A 27502-nucleotide genomic window follows, 5' to 3' on the forward strand; every position below is an offset into this window, starting at 1 on the left:
ATGGCAGAAGTCTGCTAACAAAGTAATGTTTTAGCATCAAGGTTTGTCCTAAGGGAGGACAGAGAATATTTTTAAGACTCTGCAAGTGTCAGAAAGGTAGGTGGAGTTTTGATAGTTATCCATTGCTTGAGGTGGATCTCAGTACAGTGGGAGTTGGGGTCACATTTCAGGGGTATGTAAGTATGCACCAGTGCTACTAAACATGCTAAGATTAATTTTTTTTAAAGCCCAAATAATTTTAATAACTCAATTACATTATTGCCAAACACCCAACACAAAGTGATTAACAACTGTGAATGTGTATGTAGGTTCTTCTGTACAAGCACATATGGACCACTGTAGATATACAACTCAAAACAACTATTTGTGAAGTCACTGGCTTCGCACTTGCAATCTTTACCTGAGTTAAAATAGGACCTTTTGATATTTGTATTACAAAGGTGTGATGATTCACTGGGGCGCTTGACTAATACATGGGTTAGTTAAAGATTAGTTAAAGAGCTTATGAACTCTTCAATACTTCAAATATGTTGTTAAAGGCAAAAATGTAAATGGTCTTAATCATAACATTTTAAACTCAAAGGATGACAATTCTCATGATGGCACTTTAAGAGCAGTGGAAATAGCATACAGCAGTTTTGAATTACACGAGGACAGAAGGTGACATGTCCAAACCATTCTGAGAGAAGGAGATGGTTGTGAGATGCTCACCACCGCCGACCAAGAGCATAACAAACATGAAAAGAAACGCTCATATTCACATGTGCCTGGTGAAGAAGAGGCCTCACAAGGACAGGGCCTAAGATGGAGAGTGCTCCTTGGGCAGGTCCCCACAAGAGGGGGAGTGCAAAATGCTTTCATTGGTGACAGCATGGCACGACTGTTCTCAAAAAGCAGCATGATGATTGGGATGGCAACAGGAGCTGCACACAGGTAGAAGCTAGCAGATGATATACTCTATGGTATATACGCCAATTCCAAGAGAAAACATCACCCTCCACTGCTGCATCAGGCAGCTTACGTCCACAAGCCAATTCCACTGCAAAATCCCACAGTTCAGACCATAAATCCATGTATTTGACCAATACACTCATTACTGGATTTGCCATAGGATACAGAGCTAGCTCTAAGTTACTGAGCACTACCCAAAACCCAGAAAAGTACTTAATTTCCAAAGCTCACAGATAACCCTTCATGAAAAGATACTAAGACTGGATGACTGAGTAGCTCGTTTTCTCTAGTGTAGTTCCTAGTATCCTAAAGAAGTTGGATTTTTTTGTTCGATCTTTCAAAGATCTTCAAAACCGTGCCCACAATCTAAAGCAGGGGGAGTTGAGTCTTTCAAAGGTCAAAGAGCTTGACCAAGATCTGTAAATAGCAAAGACTCCAGGCTCCATCTCTCTTCCTGCTCTTCCCTTACTCCACTGTCATGAATCAGATATAGTCCTGCACCAGAGCTTTATCCAAGGGATTACAGAAATTATTTTAAAAGACTGCATGTGGGAAAAATACATGAATCAAAAGTTTTGGCATGAATTCTAAATAATTTGATTTTAAGAAAAGTAGAGTTTCAGTTCTCAGCTCCAATTGTATTCTCTCTCCTAATAATCAAGAAACTAATTTCAAAATAACCAAGATGAATAAACACTCTTTTCAGGAGAGCAGCAAAGCAGGTAGATGGATATCTTAAAGACATGTGTTGGACGTTTCACATCTCATCACTGCCTACAGCCCTCCAGTCTCAATCCCACAACAGTCAATAGCTTTTATGAATAAGCATGTTCTGGAAGAGACGCTGGATTAAGTGGCTGGATAAACAGGCAGATAAAATGGTAGAGAAATACAAAATGTCAAACATCCATTTACCACACGTATCAGTGCAGGAACTTGCAATAATGTTTATGCAGATAAGAAAAAAATATCAAAAAGAAATGCAAATAGTTTGGTTCTGTTATTTATTATAGGATTTTGGCTTTGTAAATGTAAATCAAATAAAAATGTACAGCACTGCCAAATAAATAAATCATATTTGATACCTATACATTAATACATTCGATTAAACCAGTCTACAGAACAAATCTAGTCATAATTCAGTCAAGAATCTGTACAGAACCATACTATTAAATTTCTGTGGTATGTGAAGAACAAAACAAGTTTAAGCAATACATTTCTTCAAATCATATCAAAAGCAAAATGACTGCAGACTCCTAAAGCAATGCTACTAATTTCTCATTGTTGCAGCTTAAGAATGTAGCCACATCACATAAATTGCTTCTCCCTCCTGTAGTATCTTTAATTCACTCAATTCAAGAAAAAAATAAAAATCTAAAGTGTATTACAAAGAGACTGCACTTTTATAGCAAAGGAGGTAGCAGACGGTGAAACAAGAAACAATAAAATGGCATGAAGAATTACATGCATTTTGCATTGGACTTATTTATATGATAAATACACAACTGTACAAAAAAATGAGACTCAATTTTTTCTCTTGAAGGAAAAAATTCTGTGTGGCATAGAGTAACTACTTGGAAAACACTAAAAATGGATATTTGGAATTACTAAAAATGGATTTTTTAGTAATTCAGAAAGGGACTGAAGTAGACAGTAACAGCTAAAATGTAACCCACACTACAAAATGCTTTCCTAACAATTTTGAGATGTTACAAGGTGCAGATCTACTTTAATTACAAATAGGTTGAAGATACTCAAAATCCTACACAACAGGCGTATTATCACTAGGAAAATTTGCAAACGAAATTCAGCTTTGCCTTTCCTGGATCTCATCCAGGAGGAGTAGTGGACTTCATGATTTTTTCTCTTCTAATTAAAAAAAGTCAGAGTTGACTTCTACTCAAGTAGATATTTTTCTGCAAGTCTTGATTTTTAAAAAGAAAGGACAAGGGAAACATCAAGGGCACTTAATTTCCTTCAGGTAATTCATCACAGTGATACAATTTTTGTACGCTCAGTTCTGTGATGCCTCCAACATTCATGACCTGCTTGCTGCTGTTCTACTTAGCCACAGTATCTGAGTACTGCTGTGCTGACTTCAGTTATCCTACTCATTTTCCCACACCAAGAGCCTCTTTAGCTGTCCAGTTGATTTGCTATACATTTTCATCGATTACAGGCCACCTTCCTAACATCCTCAGCATTTCTTGTTATCCTTGTTTCCTGCAGTCATGAGAAAGGGATACAGGACATTTCATGTGTGCTTGGCCTGATTTTCTTGGTGTTCCTTACTTCCTTTTATTTCCCATTTGCCAGCATATCAAAAAGCCCACTTTTTTCTTAAAAGCAGTACCAATGAATACATTTCAAATATTTTTTAAATGACCCCAAAACTGGTTTGAAGGTTTAGTGCATATAGAGAACAGGAAAATGCTAATTATAAGGAATAAAAAATAAACTGATACATGGTTTTTACTGGCTACAGCTAACACCTATCAAAAAAGCAAGCAACAGAAATACGTATCGCGAAGAAATTTGATTATTTAAAAATGTAATACTTCTTTTTATTAGGAATGGTTTAGCTGCTATCTCAAGTAAGATTCATGAGGAAATGTGGAAAGTAATTATACTGTCTCCATTTATTCATTTTTAATCACTATTTTTAATAACTTAAAATCTTAGACTAGAAAGTTTTCTTCTCAGGCTACTTTTTCTTATTGTTCTGCTTTAGAAAAGGAAAAGCTTGAGTAACATCTGTGCAACTATTTTTTGAGAAAGAATTAAAAAAGACTGCTTGACCTGATAAGCACTCTGGAACAATCTGCTAAAAGTCTAAGAGATAAAAAAGCTAAGTTGCAGGAAGACTGCACTGACTATTTTGGTACTGAGTCTCGTGTTTCATGTGCCACTCCTGTTTTAAGCAGAAATGACAATCCATGGCTAGTTGCTGTCAGCCAGCTTCAACAGTATAGCAAATAAATTTGTTTAAGAAGGTCTACCCCACAGGTATGTCCAAGTTCAACTCCTGGCAGTGTTACAGACTTGCTGCAACACTGGGAAAGTTTCTTAAACTCAGTTAAAAAAAAGATACCCTATCTATATTATTTAGCAGTTCATAAATTGTCTTAACTTTTCTAAAATGGAAAAACCCCACCAATGTATACATTCTGGTTAAAGTACTGTCTAGTCATAGTACTGTCTAGTCATTCTTGAAAGATGAGTATTCAGATCCAACTGAAGAAGCCATCCCTTGTTTAATTACACTAAGAAAGAAATCCCAAGGAGGTGTTTACAGGTGTAGGGCTCAAGTTCTATAGCACAAGCACCCTTAAGTCTAAAACCTTGCAGTTTCTGGGAAGAACAACAATACTCAGTTCTCTGAAAAGTTTTAAGGGCAGTTCTGGATTTTATCACAGTGAATGCCTCAGTTCCCTGATCACAACAGAATTTCTGATGTCATGACAAAAAGTAAAGAATGAGCAATGAGCAAACATAAATTAACATGTATTTCTGCCTTCCCAGAAAAGTATTATCCATTCTGAGTGAAGAAATAGTCGTAGAGCAGTGGTAGACAATTGCTAGCAAGATTTGCTGTCTCTTGGTGAAGATTTTAAGGAAGATTTTTCTGTTGAGGAAGATGATGCTTCTACTTGCAACATTCTTTCACAATTTCAAAATAACATTAATTTAGCTACTAAGTTCAAAAATTGCTAGTTTAATGTAGTATTTCCTTTAAAACTAATCTGAAAATCATAGTAGCAAGTGTTTTCCACAATTTCTAAGGCTCAAGCACAATATCATGCTACTACATCAACTTGGAAGTTTCATCCGTTTTTACAGAACCATTAAACAATACAGTGTATTAAATCTGCTTGCTCTTTACTTTTGCACTTGCCTTCATTTTCATCAAAACCACTTTCTCTCCATCCATTGCTCCAACAAAAATAACAGACATTATTTATTTCTTGCTTCTAATTTTCTATTGTTCTAGTGCTAAAAGTATTGGCATATTATTTTTGTCTGCTTCTGGTCTAAGAAGCAGAACTGTCCTCAGAATAAAACTGAAATGTTTGCTTTGGCAAGTGTTATATAGGTACAGAAAATATATACTAAAGTGCTGTTACTGCTGTTTTACAGGGCGGGAATCATGCCACAGAGTATACTCAAGATCTGTTACAAGCACAAAAGTGAGACACTATGACTTAAAAATCATTTTACTGAGCAGTTACTCTCACCTGCTCCACACAGAGCTGCTGAAGCCAGTGGTGGCCAGTGCCCAGCTCCTGAACCACTCCTGCTCAAAGTACTTCAGGTGCGGTTCCCATGAGGCTGCCAGTCATGTATCTGGCAGCAGGGCCATGCTGATGCAGCAGCAGCTGAACAAATTTGAGTTATTGGATTTGGAAGAAACAAGTCAACAAGGGTTGCTGAAGCAAATGTCACCCTAGTACTCAATGCTGAGACAAGTCCCAAGCTGCATTTCAGGAGCCCTCAGCTCTACAAAGCATATAGTATGGCGGTTTTGGCTCTTATTCAGATAGGAATTCTAATGTGTAATCCATAGGGTGATATGGCCACATAATCCCTATACAGTAAACACTGAAGAGCAGCCATGACATGACAAGCATCCAATATAGATGTCATGACAGGTTCTTCTATCTGAAGTGCTAATGATTACAAACTACAGCCTAGATTCCAATCTGCAATGTCATAGAATCGTAGAATAGTAAAGGTTGGAAAGGATCTTAAGATCATCAAGTTCCAACCCCCCCTGACACGGGCAGGGACACCTCACACAAAACCATGTCACTCAAGGCTTTGTCCAAACCGGCCTTGAACACTGTCAGGGATGGAGCATTTACAGCTTTCTCTGGGCAACCCACTCCAGCGACTCACCACCCTCACAGTAAAGAATTTCTTTCTTGTATCTAACCTGAACTTTCCCTGTTTAAGTTTTAACCCATTACCCCTTGTCCTATCACTACAGTCCCTAATGAAGAGTCCCCCTCCAGCATCCTTACAGGCCCCCTTCAGATACTGGAAGGCTGCTATGAGGTCTCTATGCAGCCTTCTCTTCTCCAGACTGAACAGCCCCAATTTTCTTAGCCTGTCTTCATACAAGAGGTGCCCAAGCCCCCTGATCATCCTCATAGCCCTCCTCTGGACTTGCTCCATTCACACAGACTGGCTGCATACAATCATCTTCACGCCAAAATTGGCCTGTGGCTTAAGTGGCTTTTTACTCTCTTTCACAGGGATTGATCAAAGACACATCTAGCTTCACATGAAGCTACTCAAACACATGGAATACTCATGGGCTGAGGATGGAGGAGGTAGCAGCAGTTTCAGCCTCTCTGTTGAACACTAGAGAAATGTCAACATCTAATTCACAACAAATCTAAATCCCAGCTTATTAATACAAGCAGACTGTAAAGAAGAGTAATAAGGATTATATATTTTTACTGACTCAGCAAACTTCATGCTTCAACTAGCTGCCTTCCCATCTAACATACCTGTAAGGCCCACAACTATCAGTTCTTTCCCTACATCAAGCTCTGACTAGAAAGACCGAATGTGCTATGAGGAATCTTGTCTATCTTTTACTTTGAGGACAACACGAGGTACCCTGGGTCTTCCCTGGGGAGCCTTTTTGTTATGCCAAAGAAAAGAAATCCTAAGGAGAAATGTGTCCTAAGCCTGAGGGCTCTCAAGGTAGGTGCTGGATAACTGAATCCTTGGAGGAAATGGTCTTTGGAATCAGGAACAAACTTCAGCTGAGCAAGTTACAGGAATTAATTTAAGGGAGACAGATCACATGTCTCCTGCTTGAAAAGCTTACGGTAATCCACTCTAAGGGAAGAGGTAGAGAAAAGCAAATAAGCTTGGCCAAGAGCTCCCGTAGTACCTGCAGCATACACATCCAACATGGCCCAGTGTCCCTCCTCTACAGTCAATTTTGAGAAAACAAGGAGAGAAGAGCAGTTAAGTACTCTGTGGTGAGTAGCAGCTGGATAAAGTGGCTAGTGTTTTTTCCGCAAGCCATCCTGGCTGAGGATCTTGTAGCCTTGAATGTTTTTATGCTCAAAGCACTGTGTAAGATTTACCTTTTTTTTTTTTTTTTCATTTTACAGCTGGGGAACCAATACACAAAACGCTGTGTCTGAACAGCCCAGAGGAGGTACCCAACTTCAGCACGACGATTACCAGCGTGGGCAATTTCGCAAGTCTGACAAGTGGCTTTTAGCCTCTGCCGCCAGTGAAACCAAAATAATTACATGCAGCAACTAACAATATCCAGGCTATTCTGCTGTGTACAGTCCTGGGCACCTTCAGTCAGCTTACAGCTCAGTGCATTATTTTCATGACTTTATGCAAAACAGAAATAGCCTCCATCACAAATTTCTACTATAGACAAAAATAACATGAGCACATTAAGCTGCTTTTGCTTGTCACCTCTGATGAACTTCATATGGCAACTAGACCAAAAGCCCCCGCTGAGCCCTCAGAGCTGAATGTGAGATGGAAATATCACAAAAAAATGCTGCCAGCATCCCAGAGCATGACTCACCCTGCTTAAGTACCAAATCATTACATTTAGATGATTCTTGTCTGGATATTTTGTACGGATAGGTCAAGCACTCTGACTACATTCGCTGAAGAAAGCAGATTGAGAGCCAGGGCTCCTAACTTGGTACAGTCTCCTCCTGTGCTGGTTAACTTCAGGCAAGTCACTGCGTATCTCTGTATTACGATTTCCAAATGCAAAACTAATTACACTAATCCTCTCTGCGCAGCACTTAAACATCTATGGATGAAAAGAATTATCCTATAGAACTATCTATGTTATTAGAGCAAGAACCACTATACTATGTGGAGGGCCAGGGCCAAGTCTCTTCCGTCAGTCTATTCCTCTTGACAGGTACGTACTCTAAGTTCAGAAACTACTACAAAATACTATTTATAATAGATGGATCTTCCTAAGCAGAGTAAAATGGGGAATTGGTAATGGAAAATCACTGAAACAATACAGAGAATGCTGTTAATTGTCCAAAGGGACAGATTTTCAAAGATGTCTGAAGACAGAGATGAGGTCCACACATTGTGCGATCTTCAGAACATGTATTCAAAGACCCTTTAAAACCGATGGCAGCTAAGTAGTGTAGCTTTCTCTGCAACTTCAATCACTTTAATTATTGAAAATCTGACCCCAAATAAACAATAAACAAACTAAAAGGACATTGTTTAATGATAATTGTATGACTATTGTGGAAAACATTTTTAGACAGAAATGTGACTTTCAAATTGCAGTTTAGCAATTCATAAATGCTAATGAAATCCTGTGCTGTCTGCCCTGTGATAATTTTTTCCTATTAAAAGCTTGTTCTTTTTTTTAACCTAATAAGCACTTCACTAGTCTAAGCACATTCATTTTTCAAAGTTTAAATTTATAGTTAAAATGAAAGGTACCAGTAATCAGAATTGAGACACGAATTCTTCATGTATATTCAAAGTAATAAGCTACATATATTTTGTTTCACTTAAGACTAGTCTTGTATCTTTGCGATCAGTGAGTATATAAGGTACAGACCGTGCCGGTTTCAGTTTCCTCCCAGCCATAGATACAAAATTCAGGGAACTTCCAAAAATTCCAAGGGAGAGCAAAGTAATGAAAAGGAAAACATAAAAGTGAACATATATAAAGGCTATTGGCAAATCACCTCCTCTTCTGAGTGACAGTGCACAAGTACAGTTTATCATACTAAGCACCCAAGGTCCTGGAGTCTTTTGTTCAAACCACTCTAGCACTTCTTTACCAATATACAGGTTTGAGTAATGTTACAGCAGATGGTGAAGGTATGGATGAAGCCCCATATAGCATCATCTCCAGTATCTCAACTATTTCTTAATAACCTTGTGTGCTCTGGAGAAGTCCTCTGTGGTAACAGCAGAAGATGCATCTTAGCAGTCTGACAGCACGTTCTCACAGAGTCTCCAACTGACTTCAACAGTCTATGTGGAAATGGCTGAACTGTTAAACCCTTCAGAAAACACACAAGTAGCCTGAAGCATTTGAATGTGTGAATACAGAAGTAGACAACCCCCAGCATACAAGTATAAAAACCAAATTCTGTTAAAGCAGAATACCAGAAATAAAATTTTGATATTAAATAAAACCTGCTGATTAAGAAGTGTAATTCTACCATGACTTGAGGCAGAAAATGAAGGTCGTTGTCCTGGTTTCAGCTGTAACAATTATTTTTCTCCTTCCCAGTAGCTGGTGCAGTGCTGTGTTTTGGCTTTAGTCTGAGAACAATGCTGATCATACATGGATGTTTTAGCTGTTGCCAAGTAGCGCTTACCCTGATCAAGGACTTTTCAGTCTCTCATGTTCTGCCAGTGATGAGGGGCATGGGAAGTCAGGAGGAAGCAGAGACAGGACACCTGACCCACACTAGCCAAAGGGGTATTCCATATCACAGCACACCATAACCAGTATATAAGCTGGTGGGAGTCACCAGGAAGGCCCAGATCGCTGCTCCGGTCGGGCTGTGCATCGGTCGGGAGGTGGTGAGCAATTGTATTGTGCATCACCTACGTTTATTGTTTTCCTTTCCCCTTTGAGCTTTATATTCTCTCCCCTTCTTATTTCCCTTACCATTATTATTATTAGCTGTAGTAGTAGTAGTGGTTTTGTATTATACCTTAGTTACTGCACTGTTCTTCTCTCAACCCATGGGGTTTACATTCTTTTGGTTCTCCTCCCCATCCTGCCTGGAGGGGGAGAAAAGGGGAGAAGTGAGCGAGAAGCTGCGTGGTTCTGAGTTATCAGATGGGCTTAAACCACAACAGTCATTCATAAGAACATATGTACTTCCTCCAAAGGCCTCTGAAGAAGTGGCCTTCACAGTATGTTAGAGATTGGAAGGGACCTCAAAAGATCATCTAGTCCAATCCCCCTGCCAGAGCAGGAACACCTAGATAAGGTTACACAGGAATGTGTCCAGGCGGGCTTTGAATGTCTCCAGAGAAGGAGACTCCACAACCCCCCTGGGCAGCCTGTTCCAGTGTTCTGTCACCCTCACTGAGAAGAAGTTTCTTCTCAAGTTGAAGTGGAACTTTTTGTGTTCCAGTTTATACCCATTACCCCTTGTCTTATCATTGTTTGCCATTGAGAAGAGCCTGGCTCCATCCTCATGACACTCCCCCTTTATATATTTATATACACTAATAAGGTCACCCCGCAGTCTCCTCTTCTCCAAACTATAGAGACCCAGCTCCCTCAGCCTTTCCTCATAAGGGAGATGCTCCACTCCCTTAATCATCTTTGTCGCCCTGCGCTGGACTCTCTCCAGCAGGTCCCTGTCCTTCTTGAACTGAGGGGCCCAGAACTGGACACAATATTCCAGATGCGGTCTCACCAGGGCAGAGTAGAGGGGAAGGAGGACCTCTCTCGACCTACTGACCACCCCCCTTCTAATACACCCCAGGATGCCATTGGCCTTCTTGGCCACAAGGGCACAGTGTTGGCTCATGGTCATCCTGCCATCCACTAGGACCCCCAGGTCCCTCTCCCCTACACTACTCTCTAACAGGTCGTTCCCCAACCTATACTGGAACCTGGGGTTGTTCCTGCCCAGATGCAGGACTCTACACTTTCCCTTGTTGTATTTCATCAAGTTATTCCCTGCCCAACTCTCCAGCCTGGCCAGGTCTCGCTGGATGGCAGCACAGCCTTCTGGCGTGTCAGCCACTCCTCCCAGCTTAGTGTCATCAGCAAACTTGCTGACAGTACACTCAATTCCCTCATCTAAATCATTGATGAATATATTAAATAATACTGGTCCCAATACTGACCCTTGAGGCACTCCACTAGATACAGGCCTCCAACTGGACTCCGCCCCATAGACTACAACTCTCTGGCTTCTGTCCTTCAGCCAGTTTGCAGTGCATCTCACTACCTGATCATCCAGGCCACACTTCCTCCATTTAGCTATGAGGATGCTGTGGGAGACTGTGTCAAATGCTTTGCTGAAGTCAAGGTAGACCACATCCACCGCTCTGCCATCATCCATCCACAATGTTATTTCCTCATAAAAGGCTAGGAGGTTGGTCAAGCATGACTTCCCCTTGGTAAAGCCATGTTGACTGCCCCTCATAACCCTCTTATCCTTGACATGCCTTAAGATGGCATCAAGGATAAGGTGTTCCATCACTTTCCCAGGGATGGAGGTGAGGCTGACCGGTCTATAGTTACCCGGGTCCTCCTTCTTGATGAAAGCAGTAGTAGTAAACATCAAGCCCAAGACCTTAATGAGGCTAAGCGAGAGTTCAGACTCTTTTAGCCTTAAGCAGATATTCCATAACAGCTTTAATAAACGATACAGAAGGGGGAAAAAATTGGTATGAAACAACATGGATTTTATTCTCAGAATGCACGGCATGTGGGTGATGGATGGCTTTCCTTGTTGAGTATTCCTGCTTTTTTCCACAAAAGAAGAGCCCACACATGACAAAAAAGAGCCAACTAGACAGTGCTAAATGGGTAAGCTCCCTGTCTACGCCACAGCACTGAAAGATGGGTTTTCAACCCTTTCCCTTATACACAACAGGCTAGCTGCTACAAGGACTCATGATGGCATTTTCAGTTGGCTTGATCCAGGAGAAATCAGTAAAATCATTTAAGATGGGTTACACAGGAGCTAAAGGAGGTCAGAGTAAGTGATGAGTGTAGTTCTGCTAGATAAGAGCTTAAAGGTTTGGAACTACTGTGTATCTGTGACCTAAAGTGAAAACTATTTTAGTTGAAATTCTTTCCAAAAGATCAATGCCAGGACAAATAGCCCCAAAAACATTAAAGGGAGCAAAACAAAAATAGAAAGGACCACAACTTTCAAATGTACAGCCACTGTCCTAAATCTCTCTGTTATGTAAGTGCATAGTACGTTATTTACTACTGTAATTAGCAAATGAAGTCATACAGAAACAACTACAAATAATAGGAAACACCAATGTTAATACGCAAATACCAAAATATTTTCAAAATAATTTTTTCCATTTCCAGAAAAATAAAACAAAAAACCCCAAACCTTCTTCCTGTGAGCAATCTGTCCGAGTATGATTTCACCCGCAAGTACTACTCAAACACATTTTTCTTGAAAGCATTTCCAAAATGAAAACTGTTTAAAACTTTTATCCATGTGCTTCTAATAGCTGTGTCAGATGGGGTACATCTGGGGTGTGGATGAAGCGTCTCTAAGCAGACTTAAGTATTTTTGGAATAACAGTGGGACAGTTCTTGTAAATATTAGACTGCTATGGTTATGCAGTTGTTTAATACTGGATTATTTTGAACTCCTCTGGAAATCCATTCCAGGTTAATACTGACTATGAATATCAATCAGTTCTAAGGATAAGCTTGCAGCTTTAAAGCTGATATTTCTATAGAACAACTCTCCACAACAGGATGTGGCTTAGGTTCTTTTTTTCACCTACCTGCTATTCTACAGCAACACACAGCAAGTTCTTCCTACTGTAGTTTAAGCAGAATCCTCAGAGACTGAGTCGTAAATGAAAAATGTGCCTTTGTATGTAGAAGAGGAACATTTCTGCGCCAGTAGATGATTGCCACATGCAGATCTGTGTTTGCCTAAGTCCTACTGACATGTATACACACCACCACATAAATTTACTCCCTCTCCCTTCTTGACACACGTGTAAAACCCATGCCAAATAACCTTGTAAATATACATATAGTTCTAACTACAATATGAACGAATATTATTTATCCTACCAGTGAATTCTATCCATTCCTGCTGCACAATACATCACATGTTTAACAGTGCACTCTACTCAGCAACTTAACCCATGTTGTACCAGCTTTTGCAGGAGTGTCTTCTAGAAAGCATTCTTGAATTTCACTTCATCCCCTATTTCTTTTCTCATTCTCCCAGATCTATTTAGTTTTCTCACCTCTCTCCTTTGTCTCCATCACCCCTTTGCTGTATTCCTTTACACTTGCACTTCATGGATTGCACTTTCTTTTTCATAAACACTGAAAACCTACCTCTTCTATGAATGCTATTACTAAATCTGCCACTTGATATTTTTTCTGTACTGCATCATACCACACTAGATTTATTCATGCACAAATTCTAAATGCAATTTGGAGCAGGGATTTTTGTAACATTTTATCCTGTGCTGCTATTTTGTAAACTGCCAAGTACATATGCATTACTATGCAAATAAACAACAGTAACAAAATCCAGATGAAACTTTACAGAAATGTAGGTAGTTACAATGTAATTACCCAAACTGGAACTTGGCCAGGACAAGACAGCAAGCAGCCTTACTCTTGTGGAGAGTGCCAACGGATCATATGAATGGCTTCGATGAGTCAAAATCATAACTACATACATATACACTTGAAATGAAATTTCTGAACATAGTACACCATCATCTATCACATTTTAATTATCCAGCATACCTGTCAAGGGTGCTAGAGCCTCATTAGCAAGCACCTTCTCAGGGTTACCTCCCATTGCAGCTTGTTGTAGCCTGAGACGCAGGAAGTGAAGGTCGTCATTTAAATTCAAGACAAAGCGATTGTAAAGCAGCACATTCTGCCTGAGATGTGGGGTTCTCACAACAACAGCTAACCAGCAGCTAGCCACCGAGTCCAGCAGCTCAGTTAATTTCATTAATCCAGCAGAACTTGGAAGAAATGCTCAAAAACGGGGCTCTAAATTCAAACTGTCAAGAGCTCTTTTGTTTCTTACATTTAGTAACCGTAGATGTGACAAGGTTTGATACCCATTGTAATACTGTACTTCATTTATTTGTTTGATAATCATTTGGCCACCATACCCACCAGGATCGACCAAACTCAATAGACACTAGTTAACTGACCTGCACAGGAGGGCTTCAGCCTACTTCACCCACAGCTAAACACCCTTTCCCTTGACAACTCCTAAACTGTACTTCAGCCACCCAAAACCTTTGTCAAGAGGCATCTTCAACTCCTGAAAAAAACAGCATGTATGTTGCATTAACACTGACTTATGGCTTTTATTAGCACTAAATTCTCATCCTCGTTTGCCATGCAGCTGGGTTTCAGCACCATTTTTTCTTTAACCTCACAGAGTTGCATTCCATGACTGCAATTCCTGTTTACTGGTAAAGAAATACAATGTGGACACAGCATATTTGTCTGAGTTTGCAGCCCATTTAGCGCTCTTCCAAAACAAAGAGACCAAAAGTTTCAGATCCCTATTCAACCTGCCTTTACCCACTGAGGACTTATTCAGCAATGGGATAGCATTCATAAAACCTTTAATAAAATTCCTCCTCTAGAGTTGGACTGCTCATGTATATACACCACGGTGTGTTACTTAAAGAAAGGAATCACACCCCTGAGTGCCCAGATGCAAGTATAAAAAAATAGTCGTAGACTAATATAATAAAGCAGAGGAGCTATTAAAATAGCCTAAGTGAAATGAGTGAATAATTTGCTTATTAAGAAAACACTGCAAGTAAGATGAACAAATGACCCCTACCTCTGTTCAGAGTCTCTCTGCTGAAGGTATAGTTAGCACTGAGAGGTACTTAATATGATCATATCTGCTCATTTGATGAAGCTTTCAGTGTACATCAGGAAAGCACAAGGAAATAAGCCAAGGGATCCAGATGCAGACAGAGAGAATGAACATCTCTGGATTCTGAGCTTTCATTTAATCAGATGGAAATACGGTTCCCATCTCCATATGAAACATGATTTTCTTGTTCCACCTGCATTCAGACAGACTAAAACAGTACCTCAGAAAAGCATGAACTTTCCTTTTCATCTCTGTAGGGAAATAACTGAAAAGTATGCAATGGGTGACCCTTTAAAAATCACTGCTGCCAATTGCATCACTGCCAAAGAATTTACCATCTCTTTTTATAAAAGATACTTGCATATTGCATACTAAGAAGAGGTTTATATGACTGTGAGTAGCACCTTCTCAGAAAATACAGGACACTTAAGAGCATCACAACAATCTTTTTCTCTGATTTTCACTGTCACACATTAGCTGTTATCACATTTATTTCTCTTTTTATACATCTAGATGACTGGGCTTTTACTACTGCAGCACTTACAGTCTAGAAAATTAATTTCCTACTGCTTAAAATCTAAAATATAGACCTTTCCCACCTTTTTACATCATTATACTTAAAATTAAAGAATGAGCCATTTTTACAGTATTTTGTTGATTTCAGAAAGTTATTTGGGATTGTAATTTTAAAATGTGGTTTTCATTTTCATGCTCACAAACTACTGTTATGGAAATGTTTAATAACAAGCTGCTGCCTACTTAGATGACTTAATGTTGCAAAACTCTACATTTAAAACCAAAAGAACTGCCAAAGTAGATCAAAATCAGATCCTTCCTTTGTTATGATGTGATTTTTTTCTTGAAAAAATAGTAAGACCATGAATTCATATTGTGTTTGCTTTTATACTGTTTGTAAGTTAACTGGGGTGTTTATAGCTTTTTTTTTTTTTTTTTTTTTTTTGAGTGACATTTAGTAGCCATTAACCCAAAATATATTACTGAACTCTTTAAGTGTCCAATAAGTAGATGACCTAGCTGCAGTGCGATTAAATAACCTAACTGCTAGATCAATGAATGCAGCATGACTTAAAATGGCTGCAAGCTTCTCCAAGCTTAAGATCAGAGATCCAAAAAAAGGTTTCTTTTTATTTTACTTTTCAAAGAAAATGTAACCATTAATAAAATAAAATAAAAAAAAAATAAAACCCCCCATGTTTTCCTGACAGAAATAATAGAGTATTGTTCTAATATATGGTGACTGCACCATATATTTTTATTGTGAAAGATCTGATTACATTTTGCCATTCTCACACTGAATAACCTCATTCAAGGAAAAAGCAGTCTCTGCTCAAGAAACATAATGGTGCGAGGATCTGGTCCAAAGTGAACTGTTATCTCACGCGTGAAGATAATGAATGTTAATTTAAAATAATGTTCTTTTTTTTTTCCATATAATCAATCAGGCCTGAAAACGTGTGCATGCGCTTTTGCTCTCACACGCTCCCTCTCCCTCTGTCACTCATCCATAAACACTTCATTACATATTCTCATTCCCACATATTCAGGAGAAAATTTTCTGCAGGTGTAAACTAATATTGCTCCACTGAAGTCAACAGTGCTGCAGCAAATTATGTTAGCAAAGACACTGGTCCTCTCTCACACATACTGTGACTTCTGTACCTCGACTTTCACGCAATGCACATTTCATGCCAAACTCTCCCTTTCTTCCTTTTATATGTGCATCTCCCAGCTCTTACTTGCACTCAACAGACAACCGCTATGGCCTTTCATTAACTTGCCCCTCAAGGTCTCTTATCTCCATCAAATGTGTGGACAGGCAGGTATACATGGCCTTTTTCTGCAACTAGAGGTAGGAGCTCTCGATAAAAGCAAGAAGAGAAAGAGCACTGCAGTGGGAGGCTGCAAGGCATTCAGATTGGACAGAACAGGCTTGACCTAAAAAGGAGTAGCTTTTAACATTATTAGCTAAAATGGTCAGTTCTTACAGTAAAGAGAATTTTAAACATTCCAAAATGGAATAAATAAAACTTCTGTATGTGTAAAAGCAAAAACCATGACCTAAATTATTATTGTTTGGGAACTAGTATGGGAAAAATGTGTTCTATAGCCTTTTACATCAGAAAATTGGCTGATTTGGGGCACCTTTTAGGACAATTGAGATTGGCAACAGCTGGAGACCAGACTCTGGATTACACGACATGCTACTTTGATCAAGAAAGGCAGTACTCATGTAAGAAGAGCCAAGAGGAAATTTGGATACCATTTCTTCCCACTGGCTCAGGAAACACTCTAACTGCTTATCCACTAACTTGGCAGAGCAAACCATGTTGTGCTTCTAGGCTCCTTGGTGCACCTGTACTTACAGCATCTGTGCCACCAATTAGCTTTAGCTGGTATTTATCAATTTGTCTGTGCCACTCTAAGAGACAAAAATTATTCCATTTTATTGAAAGCAATATGTCTTTAGAAATCAGTGCTACAAATTAGGCTTATACCTCGATGACTTGTAAATGGGTTACTTTTATAAAATTTTTCAAACTACTGAGAAAAAGAATGTGGATTAGAAAACCTAATAAAACTGGCACCCGGACATACATGACTATATACATCTGTATTTCCTAAAATATAGATTTTTATATATACATCTCTATTTCCTAAAAGGTGCAAGTTGAATAACAAGAGGAGATCTCATGTCTGGAATCAGAAAGGTTAGGAGTATGCTTCCAATTAGGAAGTTTTAGAAAGAAAGCTTCTGAGAGCCTGTGGGGTGGAAAATGCACAGGGAAAGGAAGAATCTCTTTCTTACAACAAGTATTTCCTGTAATTGTGTTTACTTCAGGTCAATGTAAGGAGAAGAGGAAAAAACTGAAAAATACAACTACAGATGGAGTGTCCATGTTTATTCCTTACCACTACTGTCTGTTTGAAACGCTTCCTGGTGTGCATAACCACTCTCCTTCAAAAACATATGTCAGTTAAAGTTGTGTATTTTTATTTTTTTTTTAACAAACAAGATTTTAATATGGCATCTTTTAAACAACCTGACATTACATTCTAGTATGACCGATCAGAGATCAGACACTGTGAGTTACCAATGAGCAAAGTGTATATCCCTTCCCCACATCTTACCAACACGAAGGACAGTTTTCAGAAAGCTATTTGAAAAAAATTAAAAATCTCCTTTTTTGTTGAGAAAATGTTAGTGTCAACGCCAAATGACTCAGTGTGCTGTATTATCTTCTAATGTCAGCTTACACCATGACGGCTGACACTGGAACATCCAGCTTCCCGAGAATAGGTTCATGCTGTTGGTTCTTAGGAACATCCTAAAGTCTCAACTATAACTATATGAAGCTAAAAATGGTGCCAGTCTGGTTCCTGTGAAAACGACTAGTAACAATTCTTAGCTTCTAATTAATACAGAAAGGAACTGAACTGCATAAAAAAGAATAGAAGCACAAGGTGAGGAGAACATCACTCTTTCTGAACTCTGCTGCATGAAGTGAAAAGGATTGCCTAGGTTTTGCAGGTAAATACTAACAAACAGGAGCCATGGCAAGTTTCAGAATTTATGGGTTTTTAATTTATGTTCTGTGATTTAAAAAAATACAATAAAATCATGTGATTACTAAACCTGCTTTCACATATATGATTTTCATAATTTTGAAGCTATGTTAAAATCCTCAGTTTCTTGGCATACAAGTTTCCTAGCTTTTCTAATGTAAAAATAAACCTTTCTTCTCTTAGGCTTTTCTGGTAAGAATTAGTTAAGCATTTCTTCTCTTACCAGTTTTCTTTATTTATATTTAAGGCTTTCTATAACATGCAGGATTTAAGAAATACAGAAAATGTTAAAAGTCACTAACAGAAAAATGTTATCCATATTTCCTCTGTTCTTTTTCTAGATACTGTAAATTCCTTCGAAGACTAATGTACATGTAGCAAAAGTGCCTTCATTGCAATGGGAACAATCATCAATGTATAATTTAGCATCTGCAGAAATAACAATGGTCATATTGTTGATATTCAAAAGGCATGAAAAATGCCTACTTGCATTGCATACTCCAGTAGAAGAATCAAAAACATAACATTACATAAAATTACACAGGCAAAACAAATAGCAACTGTGTTCTTCCTTGAATACTGGAGTTGTATATAAAGTTTTGATTTTTGAAAATATTCTATGAAAATAAACGTGGTTCACCAGTATGCTCCAAGGCCTATGGATTTTTATGCTTGTGGGAAACAAGTGCTTATATGATCAAGGTCTCCATCATTATATTAATATCAATCTATTTTTAACAATGAATTTCCTGCAGTGAACATCATCAATTTTCATCAATGAACAATCAGCAGCCTGTGAATATATTTTATGAACTAGCAATTCTTTTGTTTTGATTTTGTAAAATTTTGAGCCTGAATCTTAAATAATTGGTTGGGGAGAGGGGATTATGCATAAACACTGGGTTTAAGCTTGTCTCTAAAGCCAGTGACAGCTCAGGAAATACTGATCACAGAATTAACAACCAACCAAAAAGAAAACTGGAGAAACAAAACCCCCTCCATTTTGGGATAAAATCTCCACTTTAATTTATGCATGTGAACACGCACATTGCAATGTTATGCAAGGCACAGACTATCTCCTCTTCAGAAGTTTTCTATTACTGGCAGTGACACCAAGAAAATAGTAATAAGGCACAAACAGCCAGTGCAGACTTGGCTGTTACTTGGTTTCCTTACTTGAGAAGCATCTGTAATTGTAAACAGGTATCTCTAGCGCAAGATACTCTCTTACTGAATGCATAAATGTTGTGTGAGACTTAATAGAAAATGATGATAGCGTGCTAAGAAAGATAAAGTTCTCTTATCTCTCAGATCTTGTCAAAGATTTGTTGAGCAATAAACATATCTTAAATCCTTTTAATTTATTTTTCACTGCATATTATTTCTAGCTACTCTGGGATTCTGGTAATCATTTTCCCTCAACTCCATTTTGTTTCACTTCATTGCTTTTCCAAAAGGTTCCAATAAAACCTAACGTTGAAAGATAAGAATCACTCTGCTAAAATTAGTGAACTAAGTACCATATCCCATGAGTCACTGCATGCGACTCCCATCCACCTATCTTTAAAAGACCAGATAATAATGCCATGCTGTAAGTGCACAAGATCAAAGTACAAATACCCACTTTCCAAAACGCTGCTTTTGAGTACTACACCTACTAGCAGACTCCTACGGTCTAACCAAAACATTAGTTAAGCTAGCTGCATTAAAATCTTATATTTCAATATAAGGCAAGCTGGTTTCGTATTCATTTTAGCGTAATAACAAAGCAAATGAAAATGAAGAATAGGAAAAATGAGAGGTGAACAGCAATATGTTTAACTCATTTTTTTTTAAATTACTAGATCTCAAAATCAATAAAATCCTATCAAGGGCAAAAATGAAGTAACACACTGAGACCAGCTCTTTGCATGCAAAAACCACGATGTCCAAAGAAAGGGTGAACGGGATGATACCAGTATTTTTTTAGGTATGCTTGACTTCATTTTTAACCACTAAGTGGATTTTTGCACTTCATATTTCACTGTCTCTGGACTAAAAATATTTGTTAAGAATTTGGTTTATATCATGCTACAACTGATAGCTGTATGAACAGTCAAAACATTAATTCACAATGTTTTATTCTGCAGCTATTTAATCTTGGAATTTAACACTAAATATAGTGTAAAGGTATATACAAAGACATTCTGACTGTTGGTACACCAGTAACAATTTTTATTTAATCTTTTTGTGATTTTGAAATTAAAAACTTTGTGGTCCTGTCATTTTAACTAACAATGTACTTTAAACTCAAATTACATCTCTACATTTTCATAGCAGAAACTTCTGCACTGTAGTGAAATAGAAAATGAGAGATTGGAAAAAATCAAAACCAGTCTTCCTGTGCAAAAACTTTCGGTAACTACACTTCAGATTTATCTATGTGGTACAGCTACAGGATCAGGCTCTGATGGGATATTACCAAAGCTGGCTGACCTAGAATTAGATGCTATGAGTTTTAACTTGGGTTCATGGACATGTCACAGTGTATCACCCCTGTGCCTGCTGTTGCATGCTCACAAGACTGAAAGACTCTGTCTCAGGGAGGAAAAAAACTAGAAGAGAAACATAAAAAGTATGAATGAAATCTCACTGAAACATAAGGAAAAAATCAGCCTCTAGCACTGCTTATGATTCAAGTTAGTTCACCCTTTAATAACCTGTGTATTTGAAGAACTTGATTGCAGCCATCTTACATCAAAAAGCATTTCAAGCCAACTGTGTGTGCTAGCTCGACTCCAGGCACCCAGTGAAACAGTATAGCTGGAACAAGTACTGTATTTACTCCTTTTGAGACAAAAATAATGCTAAAAATCCATTACACAGTTATGTGTCTAGTTTTACCCCTAAAAAAATAACATTCTTCATATAATTCAATATTCACAGCTTAGTTAAAAATAAATAAATAATAAGACAGAGTTCAGGCCTGCTCATTTAACTTGATGGCAGACATCAGTTGAAACTGGTGATAAAAGCTATGTTATAAAGGCCAGAATTTAAAATACAGAAAAAAAATCTGCTCGACCCAGCCCTGGTGTCGCAGGGAGATGCATATAGAGAGGCCTCTGAAATTAGGGAGCTCCGTGTGCCACAGGAGTTCACCAGTTCAGGCTAGAAGCCACTGTGTTTATTATACTGTACACAGCCGCTCTTGTGTCTATCCATCTACTTCCAGTTACCTCCACTACAGCCAGGAATGAAAGGTTTTTTTGAGAAATGTTATTTTCCACCATTTAAAGACAAATTTGAGCACTTCAAGAAAAAGTTTTCCACGCTTGTTTTGCATTTTGCACAGATGATGAGATACACTTTTTACCACTACCAAATTTGCATTTTTTACCTGCGCTGAAAATCACTGAGAACTTTTTAAAGGGATTTTAAGAGTTAACTTATTAAAAAAATTCCTGCAAGATGAAATCATTACCTCACCTTATAAACCTATTTTGCAGGCCATATTCTCTCAACTGGCAGATTAAACCTTATAACAATAACCCAATTTTGATCTAAACTTACACTCAACTGATCAAAAATCATCCAAAACCTGACAAGAACAATCTCTGCTTACAACATTTAGCACAAGCAACACTGACAGGCTAAGATGTATGAGCCATACAACAGATGACGTATGTGGCACTGCCCAGCTACCAAGGCCACCATGCTCCAAGTACTACACAAGTACTACAGGAGTGTTCATCCCAAACCAAGACTAAAAGAACTCAACAAAAACTAAAACAAAAAAAACCACACTGCAGATAAAGAACATAATTTGACATTAGCTCCCCAACAACCAGTGCAAGAAGGATGGCTAAAGAAAGTCCCATCATATGGAAGTAAAAGCACAACAGCAGTGGTCAGGATTTGAGAGAAATTTGACAGAATTGCTCTGACAATTCTGACCTAACTCTTGCAAAAAAAAAAAAAAAAAAAAAAAAAAAAATCCCCAAACTTAACCTCATTCAGGAAAATAAACTCTTGTATACATCTGGCTGGTATATTTAAACAATTCGGCATTTTATGAACCACGTTCATCACTGGTGTGAGCCACATACACTTTGCATAGGTTAATTCTGTTTATAGTTTGACTTATCATTTCTAACAACCTACATTACAGATAAGACTTATTTTACTAACATTTATGCCACTCTAGAGCTAGATAAATACTCATTTAAGAAGAAAAACAGAACTTTACTGAGGACATCTTCACCATCACCCTGTCTCTCTTTCAGAACTTTTATCCTCGTCAGATTCACTGCCTCAAGTCTTTACACACTTCCAGAGCTAAATGTTCTTAAAGACTATGGAAGGCAGTAACTATAAAATCCAGTTATACAGGTATGTCCCAATTTGTGAACTTCAGTTGACTGAATTTGGGTACTCAATTTCGAAACAAGTCTCCTAGTCCCAAATTTTCCCAATTTTCAAATCGTGTGAAATTAGACTATTTTCTAACAAACTAGACAATGCAGACACTTATGGAGAGGTTTAGATGTCTAAAATGAAGAAAAAACCATCTTCAACTGTTGTTTTTTATCTATTTCTTTTTTAAGCATTTAATCTTAATTTAGAGACTGCAGATATAATAGTTCAGAGGTCCTAAAGTTCATCAGTAGAAATGCACAACACTCCAGAGTAGCCTAAGCCACTTCAAAGTGAGTTTGAGGCCAAATTCATTGCCCACCTTATTGTTATCTTCTTCAGGATCACCACCTAGTAGGTTGAATTCATGTGCAAAGTAGAAATGTTGAGCACACTTCACAGCCTTTCACCATCTCGTTTGCTCTTGAGATGATGTCAGGCTGAAAAGATGATCCAAGGTCTTCCCCTGCAGAAGCCTTATGCGTTTCCTAAAGAGTCTCTCGGACTCTCTGCTACAAAGGGCAGGCGGGACCCCCAGGCAACCTGAACATTAGCTGCATACAGACTGCCTACTACCCCCCACTATGTATGGTCACACGGCACCAGATTATCGCAAAAGAGAAAAGTAATGCTAGCAGTCACATATAGCATGCACAGTAGTTACAGTCATGAAATTCTTGTTACTTGTGTAGTCTTCAATTGCTCCTGAAGAGTTAAGAAGTATCGCTGTGACTCACATGAGGGCTAAGAAAAACCAGTAAGAATTCAAGTTCATGATGAACAAACTTGATTTTTTTAAAGTTTATATTTAAAAATAATAGCTGTAAGTGCTTGCTTAGATTTTAAAAAAAAAAAAAAAAAACAAAACCAAAACCAAAACTACACCTGTTTAACTCACATGGAGTTAAATTAGTGCTACAAAAGCTCCAAAACTTGGAAGAAGAGCATATTCTAGCACACCACCAAAGTCTTAAGACCCCCCCACCCAACATCCACACACTCACAATGCCCCTTACATAGCTGACATCATTGTTAGGTCCCATCACCCTACCCAGCTCATGAGATGGAGTGGGAGAGTAATTTTTTTTCACTCAGTCCATTGATGCTGAACACAGTACCCAAGTATGACTTGCAGATGCCTCTTCTTGACAGCAGAGACCATCATCCACAGCACAATCAACAAAGTCATCAACACAGTAACTTTTTTTTTTTCCCCACTCATTAAAACTAAACTCGCCATCAGAAGGATAAATGTTATCTTTTATACTAGCCCATGAACCATTCACTTCCCCATACAAATAGCTGATCAAAGCAGAGAGGGTTTGTTTAGGCATGGAAAAGCTTACATTAAACATAAATCTATGCTGGGAATTATTTTGCGTGTACTTTCATTTTTATACAAAGCAGCAGTCAGCAAATGGTCCTTCCCTAAAGACCTTCTGTAGTGCGCTCAGAATGGTTGAAAATGAAAAAAAATTAAAAATACGTGGAGAGATGCCAGGTCCTTCACGTTGAGAGATGAGGGACTAGAAAATGTCGAGGGACTGCAACCCGAACCACAAACATTTCCACTCCCACTCTTCCACCCTCCCGACACCTGTCTACTTCAGGTCACCCCTGAAGAATTAAACAGTTTCTTACAAAGAATAGCAACACAAGTGCAAAAATATCAGCAAATCTAGGACAAGAAAGCATTTTCTACTTGTGGTCCTTTCCACTGCAGTAAGATGTTCTCAAAACTACAACAAATAGTATTACTCCTATAATACAAAGACTGTGTCAGATGATTCCCAGGTGTTAAAATGCCAAATTACAGTTATAAAATTAACCAGCACCAAATTGGGTAATTTTTCACCCCTTTTCCTCTTCTCAAGCCACCCCTGCTCTAGGCTTTGTAAAGTTCTGTTTGCCATGTTTGCAGTAGACAAAAACTAAATTCCAAAACAAAGCCTGGTGTTTGCAGGGTAAGCCCCAAAAGACACACAAAGTTTTCCCAAGTCCTTAACAGTTGTATTTGACAGGTGGCCTGTTCTCACGGAGCATACACGGAAGGTCAGGAAAGTATACTAAAGCTCCCCATCATCCTTACCATAGGAAACCCCACACCTACGTTTGCATCCTTTTCTCCTAAAAGAGAGGAGACACACAGGCCTCTGGCCAACAGCCGAGGTAGGGGAAGAAGGAAAACACCTTACAAAGTGAACCGAGGGGCATGCTGTGGAGACAGGGTTTCAGGGACGGACGGACACACACACACATACAACCCTCACAAAACCCACCACAAGCAAACTCCTCCGCAGTTCACATTCTCCCCACATTCGACCGCCGAGCCCGGCGGGCCTTCGGAGAAGCCCCTTCTGCGGGGCGGGCGAGTGAGCTGTTCCCGAAGGGCGCGGGAGGGCCCCGGCCCTCACGCCCGGGGGTTCCCCGCACGCCCCTCGCCCGCCCCGCGAGGAGAAGAGTGGGGTAATGAGCCCCTTTCCTCCCGCGCCCTACCCCGGAGCTGATAGGGAAGGCGAGGAAGCCCCCAGGGCTATGCCGGGGACGAGGCGTTCCGCCAGCAGGGGGATCCGGAAAGCCAGGGGCCCCTGTCTCCCGTTTGCCCTCTCGGCAGAGCCGGGTGGTGAGACCGTCCCCGCCGTGGAGGTGGCGCAGCCCGCCCGCAGGCGCCCGGGGGGGAGGAGGAGGGCTGGGACTCTTAAGTTCACCCCTTTCTCCGTCCTCTGCTGTGCCCTCCCTTTGGGGAAGGGGAGCCATGGCCTCTCTCCCGCCGCGGCCGGCCTGCGGGGGCCCGCCGCCTCTCTGTGGAGGCTCGGCGCTGTCGAGCAGCTGCCATTACTCGGGCCAAGCTCCGTCCTCCAAGCAGACACCCCCCACCCCAGTGAAGAAATGGGAGAGGCGGGGGGCTGTGTGAGAGAAACGAAAGAGGGTGGGAGGAAGTGGGGAGCAAAACAGTCGCCCCACGTGTGGGTAACGAGCGGGGCTGCGGGGGGTGCCGGGGCTGAGGCCGGGCTGCGCCACACCCCGCTCGGCCTCCCTCTCACGCGAGTCCCGGGCTCCCCCACTGCCTGCAGGCCTGCGAGGAGCGTTAGAAACAGCGGTTCTGTTGTGCGCCCCTCTCCCCACCCCACCTCCTCCCGCCCCGACCCCGGGGCTAACTGCGACTCGGTGCGGAGGGCGCGGGGGGCCCGCCGCCACCTCCCAGCCGAAATCCGGCTGAAGGTGTGGGGACAAAAATAATCGCCGTTAATAATCACACGCGCTCCGCCGCCGTCCCCTTCTCCTCCTCGGTTTCCAAGCGGGCTGCCAGATAATCCTGCCCACTCCGAAAAATGAAATAATACTAATAATAAAAAATCCCGCCTTCCATATCTCTCCCCCCCCCGCAAACCCCACACATTTTATTATGAAGTATAATTGCTCCCCCCTCCCCATATGGCACCCCGCGGGGCAGGATTGCCCCCTCCCCTGCTGCCCAGCCCTTCCCCTGTCCCCTCTCCCTCATCTCCTTGGAACAGTGTGTACATGATTTTGTAGTTTTTTTAAGGCGCCATGTTTATAATCCTCCATCATATTAAAAAAAAATCCACCCAGCATGAGACACGGCGTCTCTCGCACCCTAAAGCCAGGGAGGCAGACACAGAAATATCCACAGGGCTGTAAATTCATCCCCCCTCCCGCACACACACCCCTCCTCCCCAGACTTAAAAGTCTCTCTCACCTTGTGCTGCTGGCGCTGCTTCTGCTGCTGCAGGGGGGGAGAAGTTAAGCCAGGGGAAACTTTTCAATCCCTTCCCCAGGCCGCTGCTGCCTCCTCCTTCCACATATTTTTCCCCTCAGAGTTTTATTGTGTCTGAATTTTCTCTCTCTCTCTCCTCTTCTGTCTGTCCACAGTTCAGGTTTCTGGGGTAAACAGGGTTTAGGATGGTGCTAGGGATATTTGGGAGAAGGAGAACTCTAGTGGTGTCTTCTGGAGTTGCTGTTTGTTTCTTTTATTATTTTTTTTTTTTTTAATAATACATTTGAAACGGATCTTTATTTATTATATATGTATTTTATCACACGCTTAGCTCTGGACCTTGTCTTGTTGCAGGGGAAAATGGGCCACTTATCTGGGCCTGATGCATGCAAATTCCTCCCCTTGTGAAGTCCAACTTGGAGAAATTCTGGATAATGTTTTCGAAAGTAGATACTCACCTTGAGCAACAGAAACTAGAACATAGAGAATCAGTGGTGTGTCGCAGAGTTGGCTGTATGTCGCAAGCTGTAGATCAGAGAATCATAGAAATCATTTAGGTTGGAAAAGACCTTTAAGATCCTTGAGTCCAACCATTAACCATGCTTTCACTGAAGGATTGGGAGATACACAGTAATATGAAATATGGAACTTTATAGGTGCATGGATATATATGTAAGTAGCAAGAAAACTTGTACATTTTATCCTGGTTTTATATGGACTATGAGATAAATATGATTAACGATACATGTCTAGGCAAATGCATTATAAAGTTTCTGAAATACGTCAGGAATGAAAAAGTAATACACTTCACATTTAATTAATCTTGACTAGAAATATGGAATACTTTATTAAAATACACTGTAAGCTTCTATAAACATTTATGCATGCAAATAATTTTAGTCATATGAGTAGTCATCACTATTACTAAAATAGTTTTGGACTGCTGCTGATGAAAAAGATGCATCCATTGTGCCCAGTCAGTCAAAGATGTAACAGAGTTTGCACATTGAACAGTGAAAGTTTCTCCAGTGTGTTCAGTAAAAAAGATTTGTAGTAGTGTGTAAAACCACATTTTGTTTGAGACTGCTGTATCAGGGTTTTATATCCTCTTTTAAAAAACAAAATGCAAATAACAGTTAGTTGCATAGCAGTGATGAAGCCTTACTCCTATTATGTATTTAAATATGAAATAACATTTTACATTATCTAAAATAAATAGGAAAGAAAGTGCTGGTAATCT

The 27502-nt window shown here is 39.8% G+C and overlaps 1 protein-coding gene across 6 annotated transcripts in view; it reads right to left on the reverse strand.

Moving 5' to 3' along the window:
- Positions 1–27141, reverse strand: part of ZMYND11 (zinc finger MYND-type containing 11) — a 113123-nt gene extending 85982 nt beyond the window's left edge. For all 6 annotated transcript variants that reach the window (XM_080611741.1, XM_080611742.1, XM_080611740.1 and 3 more), the window contains exon 1: positions 26245–27141. The gene's annotated coding sequence lies outside the window, so the exon portion shown is untranslated. The remainder of the gene's footprint in view (positions 1–26244) is intronic.
- Positions 27142–27502: the final 361 nt, after the last annotated feature.

Source organism: Psittacula echo (assembly GCF_963264785.1).
Source record: "Psittacula echo genome assembly, chromosome: 2".
Classification (NCBI taxonomy): Eukaryota; Metazoa; Chordata; class Aves; order Psittaciformes; family Psittacidae; genus Psittacula; species Psittacula echo.